This window comes from Leptonychotes weddellii, chromosome 8 (genome assembly GCF_054177405.1).
Source record: "Leptonychotes weddellii isolate Sample4059 chromosome 8, ASM5417740v2, whole genome shotgun sequence".
Classification (NCBI taxonomy): Eukaryota; Metazoa; Chordata; class Mammalia; order Carnivora; family Phocidae; genus Leptonychotes; species Leptonychotes weddellii.
Window position 1 is genome coordinate 70,349,362 of NC_138376.1, and position 12,915 is coordinate 70,362,276.

General features: G+C 36.0%; 1 pseudogene; it reads left to right on the top strand.

Moving 5' to 3' along the window:
• Window positions 1-7,475: 7,475 nt before the first annotated feature.
• Window positions 7,476-7,919, top strand: LOC102745294 (large ribosomal subunit protein uL14 pseudogene; annotated as a pseudogene).
• Window positions 7,920-12,915: the final 4,996 nt, after the last annotated feature.

Sequence of the window (12,915 nt, forward strand, 5' to 3'; positions counted from 1 at the left end):
GGTGGGTATTGAGGAGGGCACATTCTGCATGGAGCACTGGGTGTTATGCACAAACAATGAATCATGGAACACTTCATCTAGAACTAATGATGTAATGTATGGGGATTAACATAAGAATAAAAAAAAAAAAACAAGACATGATATATTATGTTAACATATGTTTGGATGTTGAATTAACTTTCCACCCCTTAACTGGATAATTCTTACTTGGTCGTGATGTTTAATGCTTTCTAAAAAATATATATAGACTGATATGTTTTACTAATATTTTGATAAGAATTTGCAATTAATTTTTAAACACTCACAGTGGTACTTTATTTTTATATATGTTAAAATTTACCTTCTATGTGCCTTTTCTATAGAGTTGGAACTCTCACACTACAACCTGTCTCAGGGTAAGTTATTAAATATAATATTGGTACATCGATATTAACCTTCATTGGGTGAAAAATATGTAATACATTTCTATAGTTAAATTATTTTCTTTAGTTCTACTTTAATCTTAAATACATGCATATTTTTATGTAAGTCTGATACTTTTCAAAAATTGTACTTCCTTTCTTAACCATCTATGTTATTCATTTGGAATAGAGTATATCCTTGAAATGTCATAACCTGTAACATGAGGTATATTCATTCAATTGTGTTAAATATCAAGTATCTTTAAATACTCATTACTTTATCATTAATTTGCAGAAATATTATTTTATACATTCCTCACAGTCCCATTAGGAATAACTCTGAAAAATAAGGAGGGATATCACTGGTTGAGCTGGGCTACTTCTTCAAAGCAGCCGGAGTCTCCAATAAAATGAAGATAACTCAACCTCTGTTTCTTTTTACAAGTTGCTCTAAGACAACTTTACTCAGATTTTAACTTTTCTTAATTTTGGTCTCCTTCCTATGTGCTTTGGTCTTTCATAATATGGCTGTCTTCTCAGGTTCAATGATCCCAACACACTTTGTCTTCATTCCTATGCGTGTATAATTGATACTGTGCTTTGCCTATGGTTAATTCCTCTTATGTTTATAGTTTCTCATTTCATGTGCAAATACTCACTGACAACTCTGGATTCATGGCTTCTGGACATACTACTTAAAGGGCAATTAGATCCACCTGGATCTTTAGTCTCTAGGACCTTCCATTTGACCACTCTCCTCTGCCTCCTGTAGCTTCAGCTGGTACTACCTCCACCAAACTCCGAGTTCTTGGGATCTTTATAATATTGCTCCTTTCATATCATAGATGTTAGCCCAGAAAGATTTAAAGATCATTTTAGCTGTGTTTTATTATTGTTGTTTTTTAAAATTCAATTTAAAGAATTCTTGATTACATCACTGAAATATATCAAAAATGCCTCATCTCTTTCAATCAAATATGATCATTATTAAAATACAAATGTCAAGTGCCATTATTAAAATACAAGTGTTATTTGTTCAATACAAACAATTCAGTATCACTATGTATTAAGTCACTATTCTAGGCTTTGGAATATATGGGTAATTAAGCCTGGTCTGAACTCTCAAGCTGCTCTCATGGTCTGTTATAGGAGAGATGAGGATAAACTAATAGTTCCTATTGATGACAAGAAAAAAAAATAGTGATTTTTTTAAAAAAAATAGTGACTATTTTAAAAGTTTGATAACATTTGCCAAGTAAATGCTCACAAATCATAATGTAGGAGGATATGGGACTTTTTCATGTGAATCATGTGTACACTGGGGATTTTAGAAAAGTGTAATGACATGTCCAAAAGCTGATGTGTGTGGCAGAGGCTTAGTTTGAGTTCCTCAGAAGTAAAACCTTAGATACTGTCTTGAATACATGCAGTTTATTTTGGGGAGTGAACCTAGTAAACAAGACTGAGGGAAAGAGCAGAGAGAGAAAGGAAAAACAATAAAAGCTTTCATTCTGAGTTTTGCTCTAAGCAGCAAAGGCTCAGTCTGTCAGTGCCTCCGAAAGTAAAGGGAAGGCCTCCAAACTGTTCCCCTAAAAGTCAGGATGATAGAATATTTATCCACCACTTCTACCCACTACCGGTTGAGGATTCCCCCAGGCGTGGTGCAAGGAGACAGAGCTTGTGGAGAACTGTCCAGCAGGGCAGGTCTGAAATCAGTGGCAGACAGAGCTGTTACACAGGCACCAGAGGCCTAGAGGCATGTTCTAACTGGGGACGTGAAAGTAACTTGATACAAAGAAGGCATATGATGTGTGCGTGTATGTGTACGTATAGCTGGGCGTAGAGGACTGTGGGCCGTGAGGGGCAGGACAGAGGACTGAAAAAGCCAGTGGGAACAAGATGATTAGTGACTGAAGGGGCCAAAGTATGAAATTTGAACTCTCCCTGGGATAAGCGCTGGAGAACAATGGAAATTCATAAGTAGAAGGAATGTGGTGGTATATGTGTTTGAGAAGCGTTCCTCTGAACACTGGTTTGGTAGTGACTTGAAAAGGAGCAAGGCTACGGAAGATGAGATTAGCAGAAGATGAAAGCAGTGGTTCCTTTGGGGGATGAAGTAGTAATATTGAGATTGGAGAGTAGGGACTGTTTAATGGAGAATGTATAAGCCATGGACCAGAAACTAGTATTTAATTAGATGTGGAAAGTAAAGGGAAAGAGAGAAAAGAATAGTGACTCATATCTTTGCAGATGAACAGGTGAGATGGTGACCCTAGCAATTAGAACTAGGGATGAAGTTCACATGTTCAGCTGGCTAAGGGTACCAGGAGGCATCTGGAGCTTGAGCAATAGAAAAGGCTCTGGGTTGGGGTATGGATGTGGAGTTTTCTATAACTAACTAGCAGGGCAATCTGCTATTGTGCATGTGATCATCCACAAAGAATATACACAAAAAGAAGAGATAGGAGCTGAGGAATCTGAGTAATACCACTATCTATGGAGTGGGTAGAAGAGAAACCACAAATGATAGTGTAAGGAGTGAGAGGGAAAAGTTAAACCAGGAGAGACTGTAGTCACAAAATCTAAGAGAGGCTAAAATGTAAAAGAGAATATATTAAATTGCTTTAAATTGCAGGCATTTTAATAGTACTAGCAGTGGTCAATCGTGTTAACTATCTTGTACATTCAAGTAATGTGAGAATGTTAAGTGGAAATTAGATTTTGTGGTTAAGCTATTAGTAGTGACCTTTACAAGAGCAATTTCTGTGTAGTGGTGAGAAAAGTCAGCTCACAAGGAGTTAGGGAGAGAATGGAAGGGAAAGCAAAGTAACCTGGATAAGGATGGAAAGAAGAGAAGTTAACAAATAGAGGGGATGATGTAAGAATAAATTGGGGCTTTTTTTTTTTGCTTTTTTTTTTTTTTAATATGAGAGCAATGCAAACATCTTTACATGCTTAGGAGAAAGGACCAGCTCATATAGGAGAAAGGAAAAACTAATGGAGCAAGACATAAGGTGAGAGCAGTGCTGAGAGCGTGACAGGTTAGTGTTGGATATAAAAAGGGATACATCTTTCTCTCAAAAACGGAAAAAGAAAGAAACAGGAAACACAGTTAAGTTTAGGTGCTTTAAATTAGCACATGTTAATCGTCCAGCTATTTGCAATTTTAACGGCAGCAAAATTAGACAAAACAGATTTTGGCTCCACGAGGACACTGGTTATTAGGGAGAACTTCCCCTTAATAGCATTTGTTAATGAATTGGGAGCGCTTCTCTAGGAGATCTTTAAGGACAGCAGAGATAGCCATCAATCAGGAGTGATTTAGGTGATGCCTAGTGATGAGACCCCTGTTGATACCTCCCAGCACTATTCATTCTGTCAGTAGACTATTGTCAGATAAAGCGCATTTTGGAAGTGGCAGTTCTTAGCTCAGTTGTAGGTAAATGGTACACAGTAAGTACTTAATAAATAGCTATTAACTTAAAGACATAACATCCTCTACACTTAAAAAAAAAAGATATATCAATAGTTTCATAAATTATTATCCTTGGACCAGAAAATACTAGTACCACTGGGGTTTTAACTAAGAAAATTATTAATAGAAAGACATCTTAGCTGCACGATTTGCTTAATTTGTATTTATGAGATAAATTTTACACATTTTTGTAGTAATGCGCTTTTGTGATTTTAGTTCCTGTCTTTGAACACAAAAAAGTCCCTGTTTTTTATTTAAACAATCAAAGAAAAGGCACTGCATTTCAAGACCTGTTTTTAGAAGTGCAATATCTAGGGCATCATTGGGTCAGTTTCTGATATTGCTTGAAGCCTCTGCGGAGTCGATCCAGAGATGGCTATCTCATTTGTTCACAATAGAGCTCACATGGTCTCTTAGGTGGGGTCCCTTAAGAGGTAGGAAACCTGACGAAAAATTGCCCAGTCTACAGTCAATAGGCAATTGTTTTCTCAACTGAGAATTATTCACTTGCCTTGACCCACCTTATGGGTTTCCTTGTCACTCTGCAGCTCTAAATGCAACAGGGTAAACTGCTGCAGAATGTGAAATTAGACTATTCTTTTCATGTCATGAGAGCAAATCTGCATTTGAAGTAGGAGAATCAGATTCACGGCTTGGTTGTCTAACCTTCGATATTATGAAAACATAACTTGCAGTTTCCCTTCTATAATATTTCACATTTCTATAATATTTCAACAGACATATTCTCCTCAGACATTAGCATTTTATTTCAAATCAGTTGTTTGGAGAATGTTCTCCCTTTAAATAAAACAACTATTTTAAACTTTTAATTTATAAGATGACATACAATATAAAATTATGCTTTCTATAGGAGATATGTTATAATGGTCTTATTCTTTTCTCTCTCTCTCTCTTTTTAGGGTTAAGAGATAGATCCTTTAAGTATATATTGTGGAGCATTAATGCATCATTATGAAGGGAAACAACTTTCCTTCTTGCAAGTTTCAGAGAGAACAAGAAGAATATGCATGAGTAAAGTGTATTTCACCTAGACAGAACCATGTCTTGGTTAAGATGTCATTGTCCACTGAGTGCTGTTTATCGGTATAATTACAGTTTTCCGTTGGATTCTCTAAATTCAGAGGCTCTTTAACTTTGGAATTATGAAAGGCACACCAAGACATATTGAGAATATTGGGCCCACACTAAAATGAAAATGATTTACAGTTTTTAAAGCAGTCTACTCATATATAATTATCTACACCACAAACTATCCATGTTCTAACATTGGATCTTGTCTTACAGGTAGTTACTGTGCAAAAAGTTAGTACCAAATCATCACAGTCTTGGCTTATTTTTTTTTTTATAATTTCAAATAATATTTTCAGTCACTTGTTCTTATGGTGAAATATCAGGTAGCTACATCTTTAGGAAAGTTCTAGTTGCTTTCAGATATATCTGAAACCCCTCGTTCAAAAGAGGAAGGGTATCCTCTCACAAATTTTTTACAAAAAAACCAATCACACTTGTTCTGGCTTCTAAATCATATGCATATGATCAGCACTGAGTGGCATAGAATATTAGCACTCCAAGTCCTCATTGGAGAATATCATTTCAGACTAGTAATTATTTTTCCAGAATTTAGAAAATCCTTTTGACTCTAAATAACAGAAGTATTTACTTTGGCTCATAGGCTACGAATTGATGTCCCATAGCCCAAATGAGCTTATGTATAAGTGTTTTATTCAGCTCATTGTGTCCAAAACTTATTTTTAAATTAAATAACAATATTTCAAAATCAAGAGATTTCACATAAAATTAGAATATTTGACTTTTTGTGGGAAACTGGCAACCTATGTTGTTACAAGTTTACAACCTACACAGGTTTAAGCAGTCCTCATAATACCTTCTTTACCCACTTACTACTTTTGTAGTCACTTGAGTTTGCTACCCCTGACTGCAAGGACCCGGTTCCATTCTAGGTTCACTTATTAATTGTGTCAGCTTGAGAAAAAAATTATATAACTCCACTACACCTCAGTTCTCTCATGTATCAAATGCGAATCACAATACCTGCTTTACTGAGTCATTTCTGTTAAAGTAAGTTCTAGATATTTCAGAGTTCGGACAATCCCTATGATTAATGTGGTAATACTGGGGAAACTGTAGCTTCAAATTCCTTGGATAATGAATTTATGAGGTGATTCAGAATCTGTCCTATTTTTTGCAAGCTCCAAAATGTGATTGGTCAGCATCCAGTGTCAGTTCACATTAATCAAGTCTATAATTCTGATGTTAAACATTCAAATGTATGCTATTTTGTGGCATAAACTTTAAGTGTTGAGGTATTAGACGTTTGAGTCCTATGGCCAACACATTTCCCTTTGGGAAATTTACATGAATTGTCAAATTCCTACCAGGGGGCTATTTATTCACAATTAGAAATATAACAGGCCAGGTTAGTATATACACTATTTAAGTCCTTGGGCTGGGTATTCTCTTCTTCAGATACTTGAGTGGGAAAACACAGCTCAGTTAGAAGATGACGTGGTGAGTATGAAATCAGAAAAAAAACGGAATTAGTTATAAGATTTGAACAGTTGATGGAATTAAATGAAGCCGCACTGTTACAACTGGACAGGAAAAGCCTTTGGTCTAAGTCACCCACTTCCTTGGGCTATCCTTGGATGGATCATTATTATATTTGACACTGAACTCTGCTTATTTTATTTTTCATGCTTAACCTACGCTCCTTCTGATTGATATTGGTATTTTGTTGGATATGTGAATTCATGCAATCAGGATTCATTCAAGGCTTGCTCTTCTGAAAGAATCTTTGTCTTTCTAAGATAGGTTGTCTATTCCTGTCCAGGTTGATTATGTCTTGATCTTCCTGTTTAATTCTCAAAAGATATCTTGTTTGCAAATTCTTTGTAACATCCTAGTTACAATTCAGACTGGCCCTTTTCCTTTCAGCTCCTTGTAAGGATTTCCTCCCCAAATTCCACTAATTATCTTTTTAACATGTTTGTCTCTGTGTGTTGTTTGTATGTCTGTATTCTGTGTGTATGTCTGTGTGCCTTAGGAAGCATGTTTAGAGGAATCTGCTATACATGTTTCTTAATTTTTAAAGAAAATAATTTATCCTCTGTAGCTTCCGTTTTTTTCAATCTGCTATATGTGGCGGTTAATAGAGGATAGGTGAGTTGGGGGGATGGGTGAAATAGGGGATGGGGATTAAAGAGCATGCTTATCAATATAGAAAAATAACTAAAAAAAGAAGATCTGAGATCCTTCCCATTTTAAGTTCCTGAGATCTCAGTATTAATCTTAATATTAAAAAATTCATGATATTGATTGAAATACAGCAGTTTGTAACATTTTTTACCTAAAAATTTCAAATAACTGCAAAAAACTCATACGCATTTGCTCTAAGTTATAAAATAAATAACTTGAATTTCTTCAGATTTTACTGGCAGATCTAAAACGACAAAAATATTTACTACAAAATTGTGGTTCTCAATTTTACTTCAATGACTAATACATTTATTAAAAAAAAAAAAGGACAGCTTTTTTTTTTCTGTCCTTTTCCTGCATTCAAGATGTCTGAGCAAGGATGTGGTGGGTCCTCCGTTGCAAAATTCTGGATTTCCCTGGGTCTTTCGGTAGGACCTGTGATCAATTGTGCTGACAACACAGGAACCAAAGCTCTGTTTATCATCTCTGTGAAGGGGATCAAGGGACCACTGGGCAGACTTCCTGCTGCTGGTGTGGGTGCCATGGTGAAGGCCACGGTGAAGAAACGCAAACCACAGCTCAGAAAGAAGGTACATCCAGCAGTGGTAAATCCACAACGAAAGGCATACTGGACAAAAGATGGTGTGTTTATTTTGAAGATAACATGGGGCTCATGGTAAACAATAAAGGTGAAATGAAAGATTCAGCTATCACAGAACCAGTTGCAAAGGAGTGTGCTGACTTGTGGCCCAGGATTGCATCCAATGCTGGCAGGATTGCATGATTCTTTGGTGTATTTGTTAAAATAAATAAATAAATAAATAAATAAATAAATAAATAAATAATTTGCTCTTCCTCCCCAAAATATAAAAATAATAAATTTTTAAAAAGGGACAATATTTATTGACTACATGAATACACTAACATGAAAATACCATGCTTCATTTTCTGATTTGTAGATTTTAGGTCATTATTTGTGAGGTTTTAACTTTATATTTTAAAGTGGTAGGAGAGCACTTTTATGTGTATTTTCCACAGTATAATTATTCATATTTAAAAGTTTAAAATTATGTTCAAATATATTTTAATTGCATTGTTTTTTATATTGTATGAAGTTATAAAACTAGCATAAAATATATAACAATTGCTCAGTCACTGTATGCATGCCACAATTATTTAAAAACTATAATATAGAATAATAGTAGATTATAAAAATTCAATTTGATCCTAATTTATTGAAAACAGTTGAGCTCTTAATTATTTACTTTGCTTTATAAAACTCAAAGTCTATTTATTATACATCAGGTATGCCTTGAAATCTAAGGAAAAAAAACAGGTCATATAAAAAGGAGAAACTTGCCTAAAGGCTAGGCAAAACCTTAGTGAAGAAAAAAAAAGGGAAGGGAACTAAGTTTACTGTACATAAACATTTTTCAGCCCTATGTTTCCTGTGAACACAAGACAGTCAACATTTAAAAGAGAGGGCGCCTGGGTGGATCAGTTGGTTAATCGGCTGCCTTTGGCTCAGGTCATGATCCCAGGATCCTGGGATCAAGCCCCACATCATTGGGCTCCCTGTTCGGCGGGGAGTCTGCTCCTCCCTCTCCCTCTGACCTTCCCCCCTGCTCGTGTTCTCCTGTGCTCTCTCTCTCAAATGAATAAATAAAAAGTCTTAAAAAAAAAAAAAGATTTAAAAGAGAAAGTAGCTAAATTGGCAGTGAAGTCAATAAATATTAATTGGTAATAAACTACTTAATTTAATTTTCAGAACACATGTAGTTTTAAGATAGTCATCAGTGAGAGGAAATACCTTTTTTGAGGGAGTTACTCTTTTGCCCAAATTTTGTAGTAATTGAAGAAAAAGAATAGTCAGAGATAAAATGAAACCTTTACTGTTCCTATGTAGCTTATTGTGGAATTTTTAATTTCCAGTATTACTGTTTTCTGTCAGTTGGTATGCAAGAATAACCAGTAACTGAATAGCTGAATTCAGTTATTTATCCAGCAGAAAGAGAGTTAAATGTAAAGGACAGTGAATGAGGATATCAAAGAGATATCTGCACTCCCATGTTCATTGCAGCATTATTCACAATAGTCAACATATGGAAACAACCTCAGTGTCCATCAATGGATAAACAAATGGATAAAGAAAATGTGGTATATAAAATGGAATATTATTCAGCTACAAGAAAGAAGGAAGTCTGGCCATTGTGACACCATGCATGGAACCTGAGGGCATTATGCTTAGTGAAATAAGCCAGACAGAGACAGACAAATACTGTGTGGTGTACTTATATGTGGAATCTAAATAAAAAGTCAAAATCATGGAAACAGAGAGTAGAAAAGTAGATACCAGGGGATAGAGAGTTGGGGATTAAAAAAGGTTATAAGCTTTCAGCTGTAAGATGAATAAAGTCAGAGGATCTAATGTACAACATGGTAACTATAGTTGATAATATTGTGTTGCATAATGGAAATTCGCGAAGACAGTAGAATGTAAATGTTGTTACACACTCAAAAGATAAATATGTGAGGCGATAGATGTGTTTGTATGTCTTAACTAACTAGATGGGAGGAATTCTTTCCCAATGTATGCATGTATCAAATTATCACAATGTACAACTTAAATATCTTACAGTTTTGTCAATTCTACCTCAATGAGGCTGGAGAAAGAATAGTGAAGGGGCTTGTGGACTAGGCGGAAAGAGGTTCATTAAGTGGAATGTGGGGTTAGCATGTGAAAGGAGAAACGGATGACTGTGTTAAAAGACAAAGTACTGAGCTACCTAGAGTAGTCAAATTCATAGAGAAAGTAGGATGGGAGTTGCCAGGGACTGGAAGGAAGGAGGAATGGGGAGTTAGTATTTAATGAGTAAAGAGTCACAATTTAGGAAGATGGAGGAGTTCTGCAGATGGGTAGTGCTAATGGCTGTACGATGTGAATGTGCTTCATGCCACTAGATGGTATGCGGAAAGATGGTTCAAACAGTGCTGATTGTGCTATGTACAGTTTATCACAATTTTTAAAAATACGATATAAAAATAGAATAAAAAAAAGATAAATCCCACTGCTCAACAAAAAGAATGCATTCCTTCCTCTTACTTCCATCCAACCCAAGGGGGAGGGAGAACACAGAGCTGGGGCAGAGGATCTAACACCCCTGTTTCCTTTCAGTTCTCCTATTTCCATCTGCACTGACTGGTCTGACAGGTAGGACAATTTGATTCTGCTTGATAATCACTTATATTCTGCAAAATCTTTCTGTTCTAATACCTAAAATAAGCCACTTTTGCTGAAAAGTCCAGAATTGCATGGTTTTTATGTGTTTGTTTTAATTCTTTCCTCCTGAAATAACTTCTCTAAATGCCATGATTAACTCCAATATAGTAACCAGTTTGGAGGAAAATTACTAGAGGAACTAAAGCACCTCTGAACTAGAGGAAAACAGACTGTAAGAATCTCATCATGTCAATGGCTTTCTCTAGACTATATATGGCTTTCTCTTTACCCACAAGTAAAGTCCTCTTTTAATGTGATTTTCAAGACTTTCAATTTTTCTAAACTGCTCTCTAATATATAGGATAAATATACAATAAAACCTCGTGTCTAAAACTGAGTTATCCTCACAATACTACACAGTACCTTGATCCCTTCCTCCCTACCTCTGCCTGTGCCATTTCCACAATCTGAAATCTCACCTTTGATCTTATCTTTCTAAATTACATGCAGATTTTAATTTCCACTTTAGCCTTCTTTAACCTTGCCAGCTCATGGTTTACACTAAATCTTCCTTAGTAACACATCTGAAAAGTGTTCTTTCATCCAGTAATTTGCCATGCCCTTCCCAGGGACACCTTTGAGGAATTATGTGGTGTTTGGAAAGTATGGAATTCTGTCATTATGATGTTTGCCTGATGATGATGTATTATAATACACTCACAAAGGATTTTAGACTCTGAGAATTTGAGTGACTTGCTTAAGATCACTAAAATGGTAGGTAGCAATATTAAGAATAGACCCACAAGTTAACCTGACTCATGAGTTTGAAGCTTTTTCTTATATAGCATTCTGTATTGTTTTTCAGTCCTTCAAATTTTTGGTAACTTTTGAAGACCAGATGCTAGGAAACTTTCCAAAGCCACTCAGCCTTTCTCATCCCCCCCGCCGCCACCCTGCACCCCCACCCCTGGCTCTCTCTCATGTGCTCTTGCTCTCACTCTTTCACACTTTTGCTCTCCTTCTCTTTTTTTTTTTAAGATTTTTATTTATTTATTTGAGAGAGAGGGAATGAGAGAGAGCACATGAGAGGGGGGAGGGTCAGAGGGAGAAGCAGACTCCCTGCTGAGCGGGGAGCCCGATGCAGGACTCGATCCCGGGACTCCAGGATCATGACCTGAGCCGAAGGCAGTCGCTTAACCGACTGAGCCACCCAGGTGCCCTGCTCTCCTTCTTTATTTCTGGATTGATTTCTGTTGCTCTTGCATCTGTAGCTGCCTTTCTCACTACTGTATGCAGATAATAAGCCAGGATAGTAAGTTATATTAATGTAGATCAAATGCCTATGTCATCAGAATTTCATAGAGTCTGATATGAAACAAGATGAACAAATTTGTTTCCAAGCTATTTGTTCTCAATCCTAGGTCAGAAAGTCAACTCAATACATTATGCTTGCTTTTTCAGGTCCAAAGAAGTTTTGGGCTACCAAATGGAGATCCCAAATGTTTATCATAAAATTTATCATTTTAACTCTTCTAATTCTGTCTTACCAATGGAAAAATTGTATTAGTTTGTAACATAAAGACACATAACAGTTAGTGTTTTGTGAACATGGGCACGCCAGAGTTTAAGGATTATGATCTTTATCTGCGTACCCCAGAAAGTGCGTGATAGTTGTCATGTTTGTTAGAGCCAGTCCAGTTCAAGGTCTAGTATTTTAATTCCCAGCATTCTTAGGAGCAGCTATCCTAGTGTCATGAATAGAGTGGGAGCTGAATTACTGATAGTTGATGAAATATTGTATGGCCCACATGTCAGAGATAGCTCTGCTCAGTAAATGACACAGCAAGTGATAGAATTCAATTAAGATATTTTCTCATTGATATATTTAGTACAATGAGATTACAATTTCTTATTCATACTGCAGCAATGATGTAAGTATGACTTATGTCACTACAGTTTCTTGCCCAATATCCTTTTTGTCCTCTAGCTTTACTAATATAATCTTAATTTAGTTAGGGGTAAAAAAAAATAAAATAAAATAAAAAAAGAAGTGTTGTTTTCCTGGCTCCTTTTCCTCTAAGGGTTGCCATGTGACAAGGTTTAGCCAATGAAATGTAATCAGAAATTGAATTGGGGTGGAGGGAGTCATGAAAGTTTTTTGTTTTTTCTTGAAATAAAGGGATAAACTTAGCTGACATGAACCTCATGACCTCTATCTTTTTCTTTTGCAGTTTTGACTCTGATGTGGGGCAGCAGCCTGTGAATGGGAGGAAGAAAGGAGCTTGGTTAATTCCTTTTTGCAACACGGACCAATCCTAAATGGCTTACTTCCAGACTTCTGTGTTATGTGATTAAAAAAAAAAAAAAAAAAAAAAAAACCTGTTTAAGCTGGATAATTGAGTTCTTTCATCGGCAGCCAAACACAATCCCAATTACTATACTCTTTTCAAATAGAATCTAGTATATAGTAAGAGAAGCAAGGTACAAGTATCCTTATAACCACAAAGACCTGATTTTAGGGGTACTAGTGATCATAACTTGTGTGATGAAGTCTCCTACAGCTGTTGCACACTGTAGAGCAC